Consider the following 17,599-nt stretch of genomic DNA (forward strand, 5'->3'; position numbering starts at 1 on the left):
CGGCAGAATTTCCCCCCGACAGGTCTTTGCCTTCTTTCGGAATGACAGTGAGGAGGGCTTGTTCAAAGGAGGGAGGTGCCTTGCCTGTATCAAGGATATCGTTGAAAAGAGCTGTTAGGAAAGGGACAATATATGTGGGAAACGATTTATAGAAACCTGGGGTGAATCCATTATCTCCGGGGGACTTGCCTGTTTCGAGCCGCTTAATCGCATCAGCAACTTCTTCCTCACTGATGGGGGCATCGAGCGCCTCGGATTCTGCGGTTGTTAGTGAAGGTAGTTTTACATTTTTGAGATATGTCTCTATGGCATTTGGAGGGGAGGGCGGGTCACTCATGTATAGATCTTCATAGAAGAAGGCAAAGGCTTCTTGAATCCCCTGGGGAGATGTTTCTGTAGTATCCAGGAGTGTACCGTCTGTCCTTTCTGTGGTATCCACCCATCTCTCGGCTCTCTGTGCGCGCAGCCTTGCCGCGAGGAGGGCATCCGCCTTGTCGCCTTTTTCCTAGAATTTTTGCTTTAGGTGTTGTAGGGTTTGTGTTATTTTGCCAATTTCCAAAACTTTGAGTTCTTCTCTAAGTTCCCTGGCTTCGTTGATGTATTTTGTTCGTTCAAGCGGCTTTGATTGGGCTTGTTTCTCAGCCAGATATAGTTTCTCTCTAATATTCTTCTTAATTAAGGATCGTTCTCTCTTTTTGCGGGCGCCTTCTCTGCTGAGGATGCCCCTCCAGGTGGCTTTGGCTGCTTCCCACACTGTGGTCTTTGAGATCTCCCCTGTGTCATTTAACATAAAATATTGTTTGATTTTGTTTTCAAAGTCATCTCTAAACACCGTGTCCTTCCACAAAGAGTCATTGCATCTCCACTTTGTGGTTCGTTTTGTGTGGCTTGCCCAGCATATTTCTGCCATCACCATATCATGGTCCGACCATGAGATCGGGTGTATGTTTGCAACAGTGGTTTCCCGCAGAAGGCCTTCAGACAAGAATAAATAGTCGATTCGTGTGAGAGTTTCATGCGGAGCAGAACGGAAGGTGAAGCCAAGATCCGTGGGATGGAGGTGACGCCAGCTATCTGTTAGACCAAACATTGAGAGGGCTGCCTTTACTTCTGCTGCGTCGTTCGTGTGGGATGGCTTGGATGTGTTGGTCTTACTTTGCCTGTCTAGCGAGCTGTCCATCCACAAATTGAAATCACCTCCCAGGACCGTGTGTCCCCGTGCCATTTGGAACACTTTTTCAACCGCCTTGTGGAGGAATCTTTTCTGTCCCTGGTTCGGGGCGTAGACCGTGGCCAGTGTGATGGGGGTGTCCTGTATGGTCCCTGTTATAACTGCTGTCCTCCCTTCTACGTCGACCCACGTGCTGAGAGTCGACATACGAAGGCCTTTCCGTATCAGTATCTCCACCCCTGCCTTTTTGGATAATCCAGAGCTCCACAGAGAAAAACCAACAGTTCTGCTCGGGATTGTCCTTTCCGTGCCCCTGAGATAGTGTGTCTCTTGGATGAAAAGAACATCAATTTTAGAGCGCTTTAATTCTCTGGCCACAAGGGAGCGCTTCGTGGGGGAGTTTAGGCCTTTAACGTTAAGTGTGCATATGCGTAAACAATCAGTGTTAAGTGTGTTTGTCATTGAGGATGTTTAGCGTTTGTGGGTGCGATTTCTCGCCGTCCATAACCAGTACAAGAGGGACCCTGCAATAACTCAGACAGAAAAGAGCCAAGTTAACATTACTTTATTAATGCACAAGCATTCGCGAATGGGCAGCAAGTTCAAACGTCTCGCAAAGCAAGTCGTCAAAGTGCCGCCCTTTGCCCTGCACATCGTGGTCCTTTTATACCCATCTGTTTTACATTGTCATACATTGCTGCACATAGATTATGTCCACCACAAGGCGGTTCCTCCCAGTCATGACTTTGCATCAAGGTCAACAGTTCAACATCTGCTATTGTGGTTTCCTGTTATCTGTTATTCGCTCTCTCTCGTGCCCTTCTGTGTCCTTATCTCTGTGCACGAGGCTGTGCTTACTCATTCCTTCCCCACCCGTAATCTGCAGATAGTTTTAGCAGGCTCAGCATGCTTCGACATACAGTGACCAAACACAATTCTTCTGTTAAAACAAGTTCTTGCCAGGTCAGCAGGTCTTAAATGTCGCTGTATAAAGAGAATGCCTCTTCTTTTAACAAAAGGGTACATTCTTTTAACACATATGGTGATTAGTACAAACTCCAAGTGTGAGCACAACATTACATATGTATGCGTACCTTCAATCCACCCTTTGCTCACACTTGAGCATCAATCTAAACCTTCCTAGCATAAGCAGATGGCAGGAAAGCAACATCATCACATACTGTATGTACCATAATCTTCTCCAGGCCTCCCATGTCAAAAAATTCCTGTTGTACATGGCTTTTATCCATTGGATTTAGGCGCGTTATGCTGGAAGAACACATGGAAACACAGCACGACACACATACCGGGAAACATTGGATGCAGAGACAAATACCTACAACTATTGCCGCTAGAACCAGTATAGGCGTAAGAAGTTGCCATCCAATTTCTTTCAGGAGCTTCATCCACCAGCTATCTCCTGACCCTTCCTCCTGGTGGATGCTATCCGCCACTTTATGCAGTTTGTTTACTCCATCCAGGATTCCTGTACTCCCTTCTGGTATGTAAACACAGCATTGGGATCCCACCAAAAAACAGACTCCGCCCCTTTCTGCAGTGAGTATGTCTAAGACATACCTATTTTGGAGAGCCACTAGCCGAATTGCTTTCATTTCATAAGTGATGTTTTCCATTAGGTCTGCAGATTCTTCGATTACGAACTCAAGGGCCCTGTTTAGCTTTTGGATTTCTTGACTGTTCATAAAGATGCCCGCTGGAGGAACCAGGACCCCCATCAGATCTATAAACGTTTCCCATCCTGTAGGTTGATACGTAGGAATTTTTGGGTTTACTGCTCGTTTATTTCTGCTGTGTATTTCTTTATGCAGAGTAGACGGGGCATATACCATCACAGCCGGCATTATTCTGGCTATGTAACATACCCCAACAAAATCTTTGGCTAACCACAAATAAGCCCTCTTGTTACAGACGTAGGCATGTCCTTCAATCTGTAACAATCCCTTTGTGTAGTTATTTAGATTCACCATTTGACTGCACCCCGAGATCATTCTTTGATTACCTCTTGCGCTCCTCTTAAAACATATATTCTTTGGCCTAAACTCTTGTGTGATGGTGATAGGGGGAGGAGGTTCTCTTACTATCTGTACCATAGCAGGTGCAAGCCCGATTCCCTCAGTTTTGATTTTATAGCGTATCTTTTCCTTTAGAAGGGTTTTGTTCTCTCCTCTAACATAACAAGCGGTATTCGGTATCATGTATTGCTGTGCTGACACTATTCTCATGTAAATTAATGTACACCCGGCATCCTCAGTAACTGGCGATGCGTACACTGGGATGCCTTCACTGCTATGTCGGGGCATGTGGGTGCAGATCCAGCAATCAGTTTTATTCACTACCCCATATGTTGTGTTTATTATCTTCACATATTCATTTTTAGCATAGTCTTCCGGGTCATGTTGGTCATAGGCATCTCGATTCCTGCTCTTGACCCAATCTGTTCTCCCTGTTTCATTTGACTCGGGCAACAGGTTCTTTAATTCATATCTAGATGGATGTTCCAGATACCAGAATATTATGGCAAATGCTATTAGTACTACTATCGTGCATACAGAAAACAAAATTTTGCCTCTTGTGGTACAAACTGGTATTTTCCTCTTACCTTCTGTGTTTGAGGAGCATACACTTATCCGTTCAGGGACTAAACCAGCATACACGGGTGTAGACATAGTTCAGTATATGGCTCAGTATACAGCGTATATCAGTTGCAACCTAGCGATATAGCAATATCCCCTATTTAAAGCACCAGTGTCCTTATTACTCTAGTAGTGGTAGGTCTCACTGAAAACCTTCATCCGATCTGTCCCACGTCTCGTAGTGCCTGTCCCAGGAGGGGAACGCCGAAGGCCCTTCAGGCTACAAGCCCGTCGTCTTCAGTAAGGCACAATTCTGCTAAAACCAACAAGAGAGTCCAAATGTTCATCTCCCTAATGATCAAAGTTCAAAACAGTGTCCTTACACGTTGCTTGGCACATACACGTCACGGGATCGGAGGCGATGGGCACACCTGTCACTGGCATCTGGCAGTACACTTGCAACCTGCGGTTTGTCGGTTCCCTTTTCTGGAGGAATCAATAGTGGCAGCGTCTTCTTGACGTGATTCACGTGGTACCAGTGCGGTTTGCCATCAACTTTTACCGCAGTTTGTGTTGCGAGGAGAACCTGAAACGGGCCCCTCCATCTGGGTTGCAGTCCGCTGGTGCGATCGAAGGCTTTTATAACAACCCAGTCACCGGGCTGCACGTCGTGACCTTCTCCTATCAGAGGAGATGGAGCTACTGCGTTCACCTGTGCATTAATAGAAATCAGTCTATTAGTTAACCCAATACAGTACTGTTGTAATGCAGGCCATGCTTGCTCAGACAATCTCTTAGGTGATATGGGGGTCCCAATACTTGGTGGACGCCCCATAACAATTTCGAAAGGAGATAAACCATGTGTACGCTTAGGCATAGTACGCATACTCAATAATGCAATAGGCAATGCATCCGGCCATTTCAGTCCCGTTTCAGCACAAGCCTTTGCCAGTTTGTTCTTCAATACCTTATTTGTGCCCTCTATAATCCCAGCTGATTGAGGATGAAAAACTGCGTGGAAACGTTGATCAATACCAAGGGCCTTGCAAACTTTGCGTACTACTTCACCAGTAAAATGAGTCCCATTGTCAGACCATAGATATCTGGGGACCGTATACAAGGGCACCCAGTGTTTCAATATGCATTGTGCTGTGGAGGTGGCACTATTGTCCCGCAGGGGATATGCTTCCACCCATCCTGAGAACCCACATTTCATCACCAAACAGTAGGAATGTTTATTTACAGGCTCCAGCTGTATAAAGTCCATATACACCACCTCAAAAGGGCAGGTGGGTAACTTACTGTGGCCCGCCGGGGCCGGTACACCTTTCCCCACATTATATAAAACACATATTTCACATTGTTTTGCCCATTGGCGACAATACATTCCCAATCTTTTGTTGTACCACACAGTACTTAAAACTTCTTCCATAGTTCTTGCGTTAACGTGGGTTGGACCATGAGCCACACTCACTATCACAGGTAAGTATGCGTCAGGTAGTACCCAGGTGTTCGTTTTGGTATGTGCCCATAGCCCATCTACCGTCTCCTCATATTGATCATCCTTGTGCCAAGATAGTCTTTCTTCAATGGTTGCATCTGCTTGGATTTCCTTTACGCGCTCCTTCGTCCCTTCCATAGTCACATCCCTCCCCACTATGAGCTGTCGGGCTTCCCACCGAGTGTCCCTTGTGGCAGCTAGTTTAGCCATCTGGTCAGCCAAAGAATTTCCCTGCGTGACATAATCCAGTGTTTTTTTATGCGCTGAGCACTTCACTACGGCCACCATTTTGGGCAGCGTAAGGGCTTGCAATAATTCAGCAATCAATCGGGCATGTTTAATAGTATCACCTTGGGAGGTTAAAAACCCACGCTCTCCCCAGAGTTTACCAAAACTGGAAACCACCCCATGAGCGTAGGCTGAATCAGTATAAATTGTCACTTTCATACCGCTGCTTAACACTAATGCTCTCGTTAGTGCAATTAATTCTGCTGCCTGGGCCGATTTTTCACACACTTTCCCACTCTCAATCAACCGTTCCCCTGTAGTTACTGCATACCCTGCTGTTGTCTCCCCATTTGGCAGTTTGAAACAGGAACCATCACAGAATAATATACCCTCATTATCAACCAGCGGGGTGTCTTGCAGGTCTGCTCTACCCTTAGTGTGTTCTTCCATTTGAATCACACAATCATGCCTAATGTCATCAGGTGAGGTGGGCAAAGGAAGCAGTGTCGCTGGATTCAAAGTGTTACACCGTTCAATTTTTACATTACTGGCAAACAGGATCATCTCATACTGTGTGAGTCTAGCTGTAGTCAAATGCTGTGTATGCACTCTATTCAGAAGAACATCTACCGTATGTGGAACTTTTACTGTTACTTCACTCCCTAGGATGATACCTGCACTTTGTTTTAGGGCTGTCGCTGCTGCAGCTACTGCTCTCATGCATGGGGGTAGGCCTCGAGCTACTGAGTCCAGAGTGCTAGAAAAATATGCACATGGTCTCTGTTTACCCCCTTGTTCCTGTGTCAAGACTGACACAGCGCAACCTTCCTGTTCATCAACAAAAAGGCAAAATCTCTTAGTATAATCAGGTGTGCCTAAGGCCGGTGCGTGGCATAGAACATCTTTCATAGCTGTCAGGGCTTTTTCCATCTCAGGTGTCCATTCTAATGGGCCGTTTTCTTGTACTTCTTTTAAGGCTTTTAGCATGGGCTGGATCAATACAGAGAATTCAGGAATCCAGTGCCTACAGTAGGATAAAACACCAATTATCCTTCGGAGACCCTTTGCCGTGTCTGGACCTTTTATGGACTGTATCAAAGCAATGCGATCAGTAGACAGGGTTCGCCCCTCTTCGGACAGCTCAAAGCCTAAATAATGGACCTTTTGTTTTACATACTGCATTTTGGCTAGGGCTACCTTGTGCTTATTCTCTGCTAAGTGCATTAGCACCAATCTGGTCACATAATGGCATTCCTCTTCGGTGGCTGCACATAATAGCAAATCATCAACATATTGTATCAGAGCAGTGTTAGCGGGTAGGGCTAGGTTATCCATCTGTGTTTTTAGTGCTTGGCTGAATATGGCGGGACTTTCTGTATATCCCTGCGGGGCTCTAGTAAATCGATACTGTCTATCTCGAAGAGTAAAACTAAACAGGTACCTGCTTTCTTCGGCAATAGGAATGCTGAAGAAGGCATTTTTCAAATCAATTACCGTAAACCATTTTGCTGTTTTGGGAATTAAAGTGAGTACACTTGAAATATTAGGGACAACTGGATATCTGGGTTCTACTATTTTGTTTATTTCTCTTAAATCAATAATAAAACGATAGGGTACGGCTTCATCACCTTTCTTGTGTACTGGAAGGATCGGAGAGTTACAAGGGCTATCATTTGTTGGCTCTACCACCCCTAACCGTATCATGTCCTGTACTATTTGATATAGTGCCTGCTCTCCCTCGTGTGATATGCGATATTGTTTTATCCTGGGCAACCTGGCACCGGGCTTTAGTTTGATTACTACTGGGGAAACATCCAACACTCCTACATCATTCCCATGAGTGGCCCATAGTTCATTCGGGATGTCTTGGAGTTCCGGGGGCAGGGTTTGCATTACTCCTATCATACTCATAGGTTTGCTTATGGTCATTCTCACTCCCTGGGGGGAGCAATATATTGTGGCCCCTAGCGTTTTTAATGCATCAATACCTAACAAGTTTTCTGGGCAGTGATTGGTCAACAGCCACCCATTCTCCCATTTTACCCCATGAAGTTCCGCTTCTACTATTTCACTTACAGGAGTCTTTATTGGATTTCCCCCAAATCCAACTGATACCTTGCTTTTATCCGATAATGGGACAGCGGGGACGGCTCTGATATTCACGGAACTGTTTCCAGCTCCTGTGTCTACCAGACATCTCAAGTTTCGGTGGGGGCCGATCCTAATAGAGGCATAAGGCCCCCTTTGGTCTATAGGAACCTGCACCACTCCCGCTATCTCATTCCGGCATCCTCAGGACATATCGCTTGTGTTATCCTGAAAATCATCGTTATAGTATACCCCTTCTCCACATTCTTCACCCTGGCATACACCTTGTACTTGTGGTGTTTGTTGTGGCTGATACAGTAGATTGGGGGGAGGCGGGGCCGGCCAGGGAACATCCCCTCTTGCTTGTCCGTCAAAGGCATTGGGTTGAGGGGGTTTAAACATTCTATTGTCTTGGTTGCCGTACCCACCAGTCCTATTTCCTGGGGCAAATGTTGTCTGTGAAGGGGGCCGTACGCCCCTTCCTCTCCCACCACTCTGGGGACACTGGGATTTCCAGTGTCCGGGTCTCTTGCAGAAGGCACATACATCTTGGGGTAGCCCATCACTCCTCCCATATAGCGCACCTCCTTGCACTGTACCTCTTCCTGTCCCTTGGCCCCCTATCATGTTGCTGCTATAGCCCTGTGACGGGCCGTTATTATTGTAGTTATACCTGCCTTGGGGCCCTTGATGCAACTGTTGCATCAACACTTTGGTTTTTAAATCCTTCTCTTGTCGTGCCTTTTGTTGTCCCTTTACTCTTTCCCCTCTTTCATAATACCTGGCCATTTCGAGGAGATCCCGGGGGTTTCTAGTCATCCATGTACTTTCTGCCCTCCTAATGTTCTCCTGAATTGGCCCGTGGAGCCCCTCTACAAAGTTTGTGGCAAAGTACCGTTGGCCCGTTTCAGACCCTATCTCTAGCCCACTGTGCGCTTTGAATGCTGCTTCATAACGCAGAAAGTACTGTGCTACCTCCTCACTTGCACCCTGTATCACAGCGGACAGTTTCTCCACATTCACATCAAATGGGGGTAACACCTTTTCTAGAGCCCTCAGGACTGCCATGCCATGCCCCCTTAGGGGTTCAGGATATTCCTCATGCAGTTTTCTATTTTTGCTCGCATCCATTACATCTTTCCATTTTATTGTTTCATTGTCTTTGGCACGAAAGGGGGTCCATATTTCTTCTGGGACAATGGCTAACAATATGTTATCTACATCCTCTACGGTAAATAACCCTGGTCTGAATAACTTTCCCACTTCTTTGTAGAATCCTGCCGGGTCTATACGGGGGTCGGGGATGGACTTGGTGATATGCATTAATTCAATTCGGGATAAAGGGACATACACATAGGTGCGCATCATGTTACCAGTGGCTGCCTCTATGGTGGGTTGGCACTCTCTCATTGGCATTAATAGTGACTTTTCTGTATTTGTTTGTTCACTCACAAGGGCCTGCACTGGTGATGAAGCAGAGGACTGGTGACTAAGAGTTTTCTCTTTTATTTTTTTATAATCTTTTAATAGTTTCTCCACCTTAGCCATCCTCCATTCTTCCGCCCCTGAATCATCCACTCTTATATTAGATAGCAGTTTCTTATCCAATTCCGTCCTAATCCTATTCCACTGGGACACATATCTAGGCTCCTTTTCCTCTTCTATATCATCCACCCTAATAAGAAGATATTTAATTACGTTTACTTGTATAGGCCAGCCAAGGCCCTCCATCAGACTCACCAGGGTGGACATGGACTGCGAGTGTATGGATGCTATCATACGATTAGCTACGTTTTGGCCCGCCTGGTCTGCATCTTTGAGTTTAGCCTCTCTTTCCCTCACCTCTCTTTCCCATGCCCTCTTTTCCTTCTCCCATTCAACACCGCCCCTTATGACTTCCGCTATTATGTCGGACATACATCCCCATAACTGAACACTGGACGCAGTCACTGGTAGTAACGCGACAGCGTCCTGATATGCTGAGGGCAGATCCGCAGTACTCTGTCCTCTCAATTTACAGTTACCCTCATAAAAGGTATATAGTTTAGTGGCCACTGTCCTAAATTCCAAAGGTGTCAAACACCCCAATTGGTCCCGTAGGCTGTCATTGAGGGGTGTGCCATACAGCCCGGTCATAAGGATTTGCAAGTCTCCATCTCTATCCTTTTCTACAGTAGTCGTTCTCCTATGGTCTATCAACCTATCTGGGTCTCCATACTTCATTGGGAATTCCACCCTTTCACCCTCACTGTCTGCCGGTGGAGCTGTAGCTCCTGGAAACAATAATTCAGTCGTTGTTTGTTCTGCTTCTAGCCCTATCACATCTTCATATCGAGGCACCGGCACGGCAGGATACATACCCCCACTGTTCTTAATCATCATATGTCTATCCAACTGATCTAGCCTCTCACCCTTCTCTTTTATCTCTAGATCATGTAATTTTTGATTTACCGTTCTCTTCTGCTCCTTTGCTTTTTGTTTATTCTGAGCATTGCGCCTGCGCATTGCTTCTACCCTCCATAGTCGTATAGCCTCAAACTGTGCGGGTCTAACCCGTCTTTTTACTAACTCTATTTCTACTTTGGATATGCGGTCCACATCAAAGGACCCGGTGTCTGGCCATTTATGCTCAATCAAATCTTTTGTGTATTCGGACCATTCTTTTAAGAACAATGTTGAATTCAATCCATGTTTAATCAACATATCAAATGCAGGGGTTCCTTCAAGAGGGGCATAGTGTCTCTTGCCTATACCACTCTTGCTGGAAGCCGCTTGACCCATTTTGTTGGTATACCACAATTGCCTAAAACACTCACCTTTCCCAAATATGCACCTATTGGCTAACAATAATAATACATCCTCCTGGCGTATCTAACATATCATATCATCATTTCAACATTACTTCTTCATAGACGGACTTACCACCGTCCTCTTCACAAACCCTGAATCATTATTTCCTTATTCCATCATGCATCCGTCCATACCACTTATCTTAAGGGTCCCGCCAGAGTGTTCCGGACCCGAAGGGCGACAGCCTGCTGTTCCACCGCCAACGGAGCCGGAAAAACAAGGATGACGTGTTAGTTGCAATCAAAGGTGCGGATTCAGTTGTTGGGGCCCCGTGATCAATTCCTTCTCCGGTTCCGCCGCGGCGTTCCTCACCCAGTGACGGACTGTCGCTCCTTCGCATCCCACTTCTGACACCAAAATTGTGGGTGCGATTTCTCGCCGTCCATAACCAGTACAAGAGGGACCCTGCAATAACTCAGACAGAAAAGAGCCAAGTTAACATTACTTTATTAATGCACAAGCATTCGCGAATGGGCAGCAAGTTCAAACGTCTCGCAAAGCAAGTCGTCAAAGTGCCGCCCTTTGCCCTGCACATCGTGGTCCTTTTATACCCATCTGTTTTACATTGTCATACATTGCTGCACATAGATTATGTCCACCACAAGGCGGTTCCTCCCAGTCATGACTTTGCATCAAGGTCAACAGTTCAACATCTGCTATTGTGGTTTCCTGTTATCTGTTATTCGCTCTCTCTCGTGCCCTTCTGTGTCCTTATCTCTGTGCACGAGGCTGTGCTTACTCATTCCTTCCCCACCCGTAATCTGCAGATAGTTTTAGCAGGCTCAGCATGCTTCGACATACAGTGACCAAACACAATTCTTCTGTTAAAACAAGTTCTTGCCAGGTCAGCAGGTCTTAAATGTCGCTGTATAAAGAGAATGCCTCTTCTTTTAACAAAAGGGTACATTCTTTTAACACATATGGTGATTAGTACAAACTCCAAGTGTGAGCACAACATTACATATGTATGCGTACCTTCACGTTGATATTGTTGGTCTCTGTGCCTGTCGTGCTGCCGCTTCTAGTTCTTTTGTCCATAAGTTCAGTGTTTGCCCTTTGCCATTAAGGAAAAGTTGGATTAGATCCATCACATTTTGCAGTTCAGCCCCGTGTTGTAAACAAACACTCCACAAAATTGCAACATTTCCCTCCCATCCTTCCCCCCACCCTCCAGGGACAGGGCCGTCCAATGTGGGGACACCCACATACATCTTCATCTGCGGCGTCCGATTCAGTCGGGTTAAGATCACCAGACCGAAGTCGAACTACCAGTGTGAACCGCACAACATTCGGTCCACTAGTCAATAAAACGTCACTTAACTTTAACTGTTGAGCCCCCAATTCGTGTCACACGAGACCCGGAAGCATGAGGCTTTCCATAGTATCAGTCAAGACTGATTAAACGGTAGCTCTCCGTCCAGGTGTCATCGAGTTCAAAAACATTTCCCCCCCTCGGACCCGGCCTGCACCTTATTTCACGTGGTTCATGCATGAATTCGGCTCGGGGTTCGTTTACTCTTCACCCACTGTTTCTTCTCTGATGAAATGTCACAATAGGGTGGGCAGACGTTCCATATCTGAAGAAGCGTTCATTCTCTGGAATTTCCTGGAGCCCTGCATCCGTCTTCTTCGAGGGCCTTTAATTTGCCATGAGGCCTCAGCGTTTTTCTGTGCTGATGCGTGGGCTCCATTCGTCTGGGGGCCTAGTAGATCTGTAATGGTATTGGCGATGTCTTTTTCGGAGGTCAGCTTCATCCCTGTACCCTCCCAGTCGAAAGAGAGGGAGAATGGATAACCCCATCGATATCTGATACCTTTGTCCTTGAGAAGTTTCGTAATCGGTAGGCACTTTCTTCGCAATGCCAGTGTAAGGGAAGACAGGTCTTGAAAGATGACAATGGGTGACCCTCCCAGGGAGATCTGTGGTGCAAATCTGGCCTTCTCTAGGATCCGAGCCCTGTCCGCGTAATTGTGGAACCGGGCAAAGACCGATCTCGGGCCACCTGGTTTGCCCCCAGCTCTATGAATTCGATCGATTTTCGGTTCATCTATTCCCTCGTCTCCAAATAGTAGTTTCAGGATGTCATGCAACGAATTTTTAAGGTGCGTTCCCGTTTCACCGTCAAGTTCAGGAATGCCGAAAACGCGTATATTGTTCCGGCGTTCTCTATTTTCCAAATCATCAACTTTTAACCGGAGTTCTTCTTCCTTGCTCTCAATTTCCACAAGGCGGTGATCGAATTGCATTTCAAGCGTGCTTAAAGAGGATTGGTTGTGTTCGACCTCCGCGAGTTTCTCCTCCATTTTGTCGATTCTGTTTGTGATTTTATCAATTTTATTCCCAATGTCCGTCCTCATCCCTTTCATTTCTGGGAGGAGGTCAGCGATATCTCCCTTTGTAAAAGCTTCTTCTGCATCCTTGGATGCCATGATGGAGGGATCGGGGGGGTGGGGTGCACCAGAAGGCTGAATGAATTTCAATTTGGCCAGTTTCAGTTTTATGTCCATAGGATCGAGATGTGCCAACAGACCGCGAAGCGGGACTCTGCTAGCACCAGGCCTGGAATAGGGACAGGTGAGGTTCTGCGCCACAGTGTGAGTCCTGAGGGTACAATGCGTCAGCGACTTTGTTTCTGTACCTTATGTGTGGGGCGTGAAGCCAACTTGCTCCGGGGCGTGGAAGTTCAATCTTTGAGATGCCAAATTTCCTATGCGTTGAGGAGGCAGCACTCAGGGCCCTGTGCTATTAATTGAGGAGAGTCCGACTGGCAGGACTGTGTTTCCCCCGCTGGTGTTGGCAGGCTCGGAGTATGTAGTGCGGATGAGGAGGGCACACGCCCCAGGAGTTGGGGGTTCACCCCTCAGGCCACGCAGTGAGCAGCGCAGTCGTTAGGCTGGGATCACTGCCTTGGACGAGGAGACAGCGGAGGTCGAGGGGCCCCAGGGGTACCAGGTAGAGTTCCGGTATTTTGTGACCTGTACGCAGGTCTCGGGGGGCAGGCGAGAGCCGAGCTCACAGCAGTTCGTAGGGCTGGAGGTCAGTTTGGTGTTAGTTCCTGCTGTGTCAGTCATGGAAGGTGACGGGCATCTCTCCAGACTTCCCGTGTTAGGACATGGGGCCCTGCAGGATCACGTGCGTACTGGTGGTGGATCACGGGATGCACGCAGTGAGGCTCAGGCCCGACAACTTCTCCCAGGGATCCGCCCGCGAGTCCCGATGCGGAACGATGTTCGGGGGCAGGGGATGTCCTTCCGTGGGATCCGGATCTCACCTCTCCCCACAGGCCGTGCTCACGCAGGGCAGGGCCCACCGCAGGCCGCAGGCAGTCCTCCATGCTCCGGCAGTGTTCAAGGGTTTCTCTCGTTGGGTAGCGATGTCGATCCAGGTGGAGGGCACGGGTGACACAAGACTCACTCTGCGCGCCTGCAGTCCTTCGGCGTGCGAGGCCGTGCCTGTCGCCGGGCCAGAAACTTCTGGGGCCTCAGTCAGGCGGGCCCGCGTCGGGCTCGCTGCTTTCGATTTCCTCGAAGGGAGGGAGGCCGGCTTCAGGTGGTCGGTTGTGGGCGAAGACCCTTCCGTTTTTCTCTGAATTTTTGCCACGGGGGGGGACCTTCACCAGGCTCCATATCGATTCTCATCCATGGGGGGGTCCTCAAAGTGGGGGCTCAGACCATATTAAGGACCATAGAGGGGCGAGCTCAAACGGGGCACGGCATTCTCCGTGCGCCCCCTGGTGGCTGATCCTAAGATGGATTTTAAGGCATTTTTTTTGAGCTGCCAACATTTCAGAGGTGTTTTCTGAACTTTCAGGGGTGTAGGATGCATTTTTCATGCCAAAAATATTTTGGGGAATTTCAGTGGTCTAGAATGCGGGTTAATACCCCTTTCAGGCTGCAAATGTTTTTGGGACATTCAGAGCTCTCTGACACCATTTTTGGTCCACCAACATTTTCTGGATTTTAGGACGTCTAGGATGCCTGTAAACCCCTTTTTTGGGCCTCCAAAGTTTGTTTTTTTTACATTTTTGCAGGCCTATAATGCATTTTAAGGCCGTCGTTGGACTGCTAACATATTCTAAGCTTTCAGGGGTATAGGATGCATTTTTCGTGCACAAAATATTTTTGGGAATTTCAGAGGTCTAGATGCAGGTTAATGCCTCCTTCAGACTGCAAATGTTGTTGGGACATTCAGAGCTCTCTGACACCGTTTTTGGGCTACAACCATTTTCTGGACTTTAGGGGGTCTAGGATGCCTTTAATCCCCTTTTTTTGGCCTCCGAAGTTTTCAACATTTTTGCAAGCCTAAGATGCATTTTAAGGCGTTTTTTTTGAGCTGCCAACATTTCAGGGGTGTTTTCTGAACTTTCAGGGGTGTAGGATGCATTTTTCATGCAAAAAATATTTTTGGGAATTTCAGTGGTCTAGGATGTGGGTAAATGACCCTTTCAGGCTGCAAATGTTTCTGGGACATTCAGAGCTCTCTGACACCGTTTTTGGTCCAACAACATTTTATGGACTTTAGGGGGTCTAAGATGCCTGAAAACCCCTTTTTTGGGCCTCCAACGCTTTCAACATTTTTGTAGGCCTAAAATGCATTTTAAGGCCTTCTTTGGGCTGCAAATGTTTCTGGGACATTCAGAGCTCCCTGACACCGTTTTAGGTCCACCAACATTTTCTGGACTTTAGGGGGTCTAGTATGCCTGTAAACCCCTTTTTTGGGCCTCCAAAGTTTTCAACATTTTTGCAGGCCTAAAATACATTTTAAGGCCTTTTTTGGGCTGCTATCATATTCTGAACTTTCAGGGGTGTAGGATGCATTTTTCGTGCCAAAAATATTTTTGGGAATTTCAGTGGTCAAATTTCATGTGGGTTAATGCCCCTTTCAGGCTGCAAATGTTTTTGGGACATTCGGAGGCCCAAAATATTTTGGGAAATTTCAGTGGTGAAGGGGACGGGTTAATGCCCCTTTCAGGCTGCAAATGTTTTTGGGACATTCCGAGCACTCTGACACCGTTTTTGGTCCACCAACATTTTCTGGACTTTAGGGGGTCTAGGATGTCTATAAAGCCCTTTTTTGGGCCTCCAAAGTTTTCAACATTTTTGTAGGCCTAAATGCATTTTAAGGCCTTCTTTGGGCTGCTAACATATTCTGAGCTTTCAGGGGTATAGGATGCATTTTTCGTGCCAAAAATATTTTGGGAAATGTCAGTAGTCTAGCATGCGGGTTAATGCCCCTTTCAGGCTGCAAATGTTTTTGCGACATTCAGAGCTCTCTGACAGCATTTTTGGTCCAACAACATTTTCTAGATTTTAGGGGGTCTAGGATGCCTGTAAACCCCTTTTTTTGGGCCTCCAACTTTTTTTTACATTTTTGCAGGCCTAAAATGCATTTTAAGGCCGTCTTTGGACTGCTGACATATTCTGAGCTTTCAGGGGTATAGGATGCATTTTACGTGCACAAAATATTTTTGGGAATTTCAGAGGTCTAGGATGCAGGTTAATGCCTCCTTCAGACTGCACATGTTGTTGGGACATTCAGAGCTCTCTGACACCGTTTTTGGGTCACAACCATTTTCTGGACTTTAGGGGGTCTAGGATGCCTGTAAACCCCTTTTATGGGCCTCCACAGTTTTTAACATTTTTGCAAGCCTGAGATGCATTTTAAGGCGTTTTTCTTGAGCTGCCAACATTTCAGGGGTGTTTTCTGAACTTTCAGAGGTGTAGGATGTATTTTTCATGCCAAAAATATTTTGGGAAATTTCAGTGGTCTAGAATGCGGGTTAATGCCCCTTTCAGGCTGCAAATGTTTTTGGGACATTCAGAGCTCTCTGACACCATTTTTGGTCCACCAACATTCTCTGGACTTTAGGGGGTCTAGGATGCCACCCCTTTTTTGGGCCTCCAAAGTTTTCAACATTTTAACAGGCCTAAAATGCATTTTAAGGCCTTTTTTTTGGGCTGCTAACATATTTTGAACTTTCAGGGGTGTAGGATGCATTTTACGTGCACAAAATATTTTTGGGAATTTCAGAGGTCTAGGATGCAGGTTAATGCCTCCTTCAGACTGCAAATGTTGTTGGGACATTCAGAGCTCTCTGACACCGTTTTTGGGCCACAACCATTTTCTGGACTTTATGGGGTGTTGGATGCCTGTAAACCCCTTTTTTGGGCCTCCACAGTTTTCAACATTTTTGCAAGCCTAAGATGCATTTTAAGGCGGTTTTTTTTAGCTGCCAACATTTCAGGGGTATTTTCTGAACTTTCAGAGGTGTAGGATGTATTTTTCATGCCAAAAATATTTTGGGACATTTCAGTGGTCTAGAATGTGGGTTAATGCCCCTTTCAGGCTGCAAATGTTTTTGGGACATTCAGAGCTCTCTGACACCGATTTAGGTCCACTAACATTCTCTGGACTTTAGGGGGTCTAGGATGCCACCCCTTTTTTGGGCCTCCAAAGTTTTCAACATTTTTGCAGGCCTAAAATGCATTTTATGGCCTTCTTTGGGCTGCTAACATATTCTGAGCTTTCAGGGGTATAGGATGCATTTTTCGTGCACAAAATATTTTAGGGAATTTCAGAGGTGTAGGATGCAGGTTAATGCCCCTTTCAGGCTGCAAATGTTGTTGGGACATTCAGAGCTCTCTGACACCATTTTTGGTCCAACAACATTTTCTGGACTTTGGGGGGTCTAGGATGCCTGTAAACCCCTTTTTTGGGCCTCCAAAGTTTACAACATTTTTGCAAGCCTAAAATGCATTTTAAGGCCTTTTTTGGGCTGCTAACATATTCTGAACTTTCAGGGGTGTAGGATGCATTTTTCGTGCCAAAAATATTTTTGGGAATTTCAGTGGTCTAGGATGTGTGTTAATGCCCCTTTCAGGCTGCAAATGTTTTTGGGACATTCAGAGCTCTCTGACACCGTTTTTGGTCCAACAGCATTTTCTGGGCTTTAGGGCGTCTAGGATGCCTGTAAACCCCTTTTTGGGCCTCCAGAGTTTTCTACATTTTTGCATGCCTATAATGCATTTTAAGGCCTTTTTTTGGCTGCTAACATATTCTGAACTTTCAGGGGTGTAGGATGCATTTTTCGAGCCAAAAATATTTGTGGGAATTTCAGTGGTCTAGGATGCGGGCTAATGCCCCTTTCAGGCTGCAAATGTTTTGGG

General features: G+C 46.5%; 1 long non-coding RNA gene across 1 annotated transcript; it reads right to left on the bottom strand.

The window, feature by feature from the left end:
* Positions 1-1,721: 1,721 nt before the first annotated feature.
* LOC138526928 (uncharacterized) lies at positions 1,722-11,292 on the bottom strand. The gene is made up of 2 exons (XR_011283778.1): positions 10,878-11,292; positions 1,722-4,477 (listed from the first exon to the last, which is right to left on the bottom strand). It is a non-coding gene; the product is annotated as an uncharacterized lncRNA (long non-coding RNA).
* Between the last annotated feature and the right edge of the window lie 6,307 nt (positions 11,293-17,599).

Source organism: Ambystoma mexicanum, chromosome 1q, assembly GCF_040938575.1.
Source record: "Ambystoma mexicanum isolate Mex_15411 chromosome 1q, UKY_AmexF1_1, whole genome shotgun sequence".
In the NCBI taxonomy this organism is placed as follows: domain Eukaryota; kingdom Metazoa; phylum Chordata; class Amphibia; order Caudata; family Ambystomatidae; genus Ambystoma; species Ambystoma mexicanum.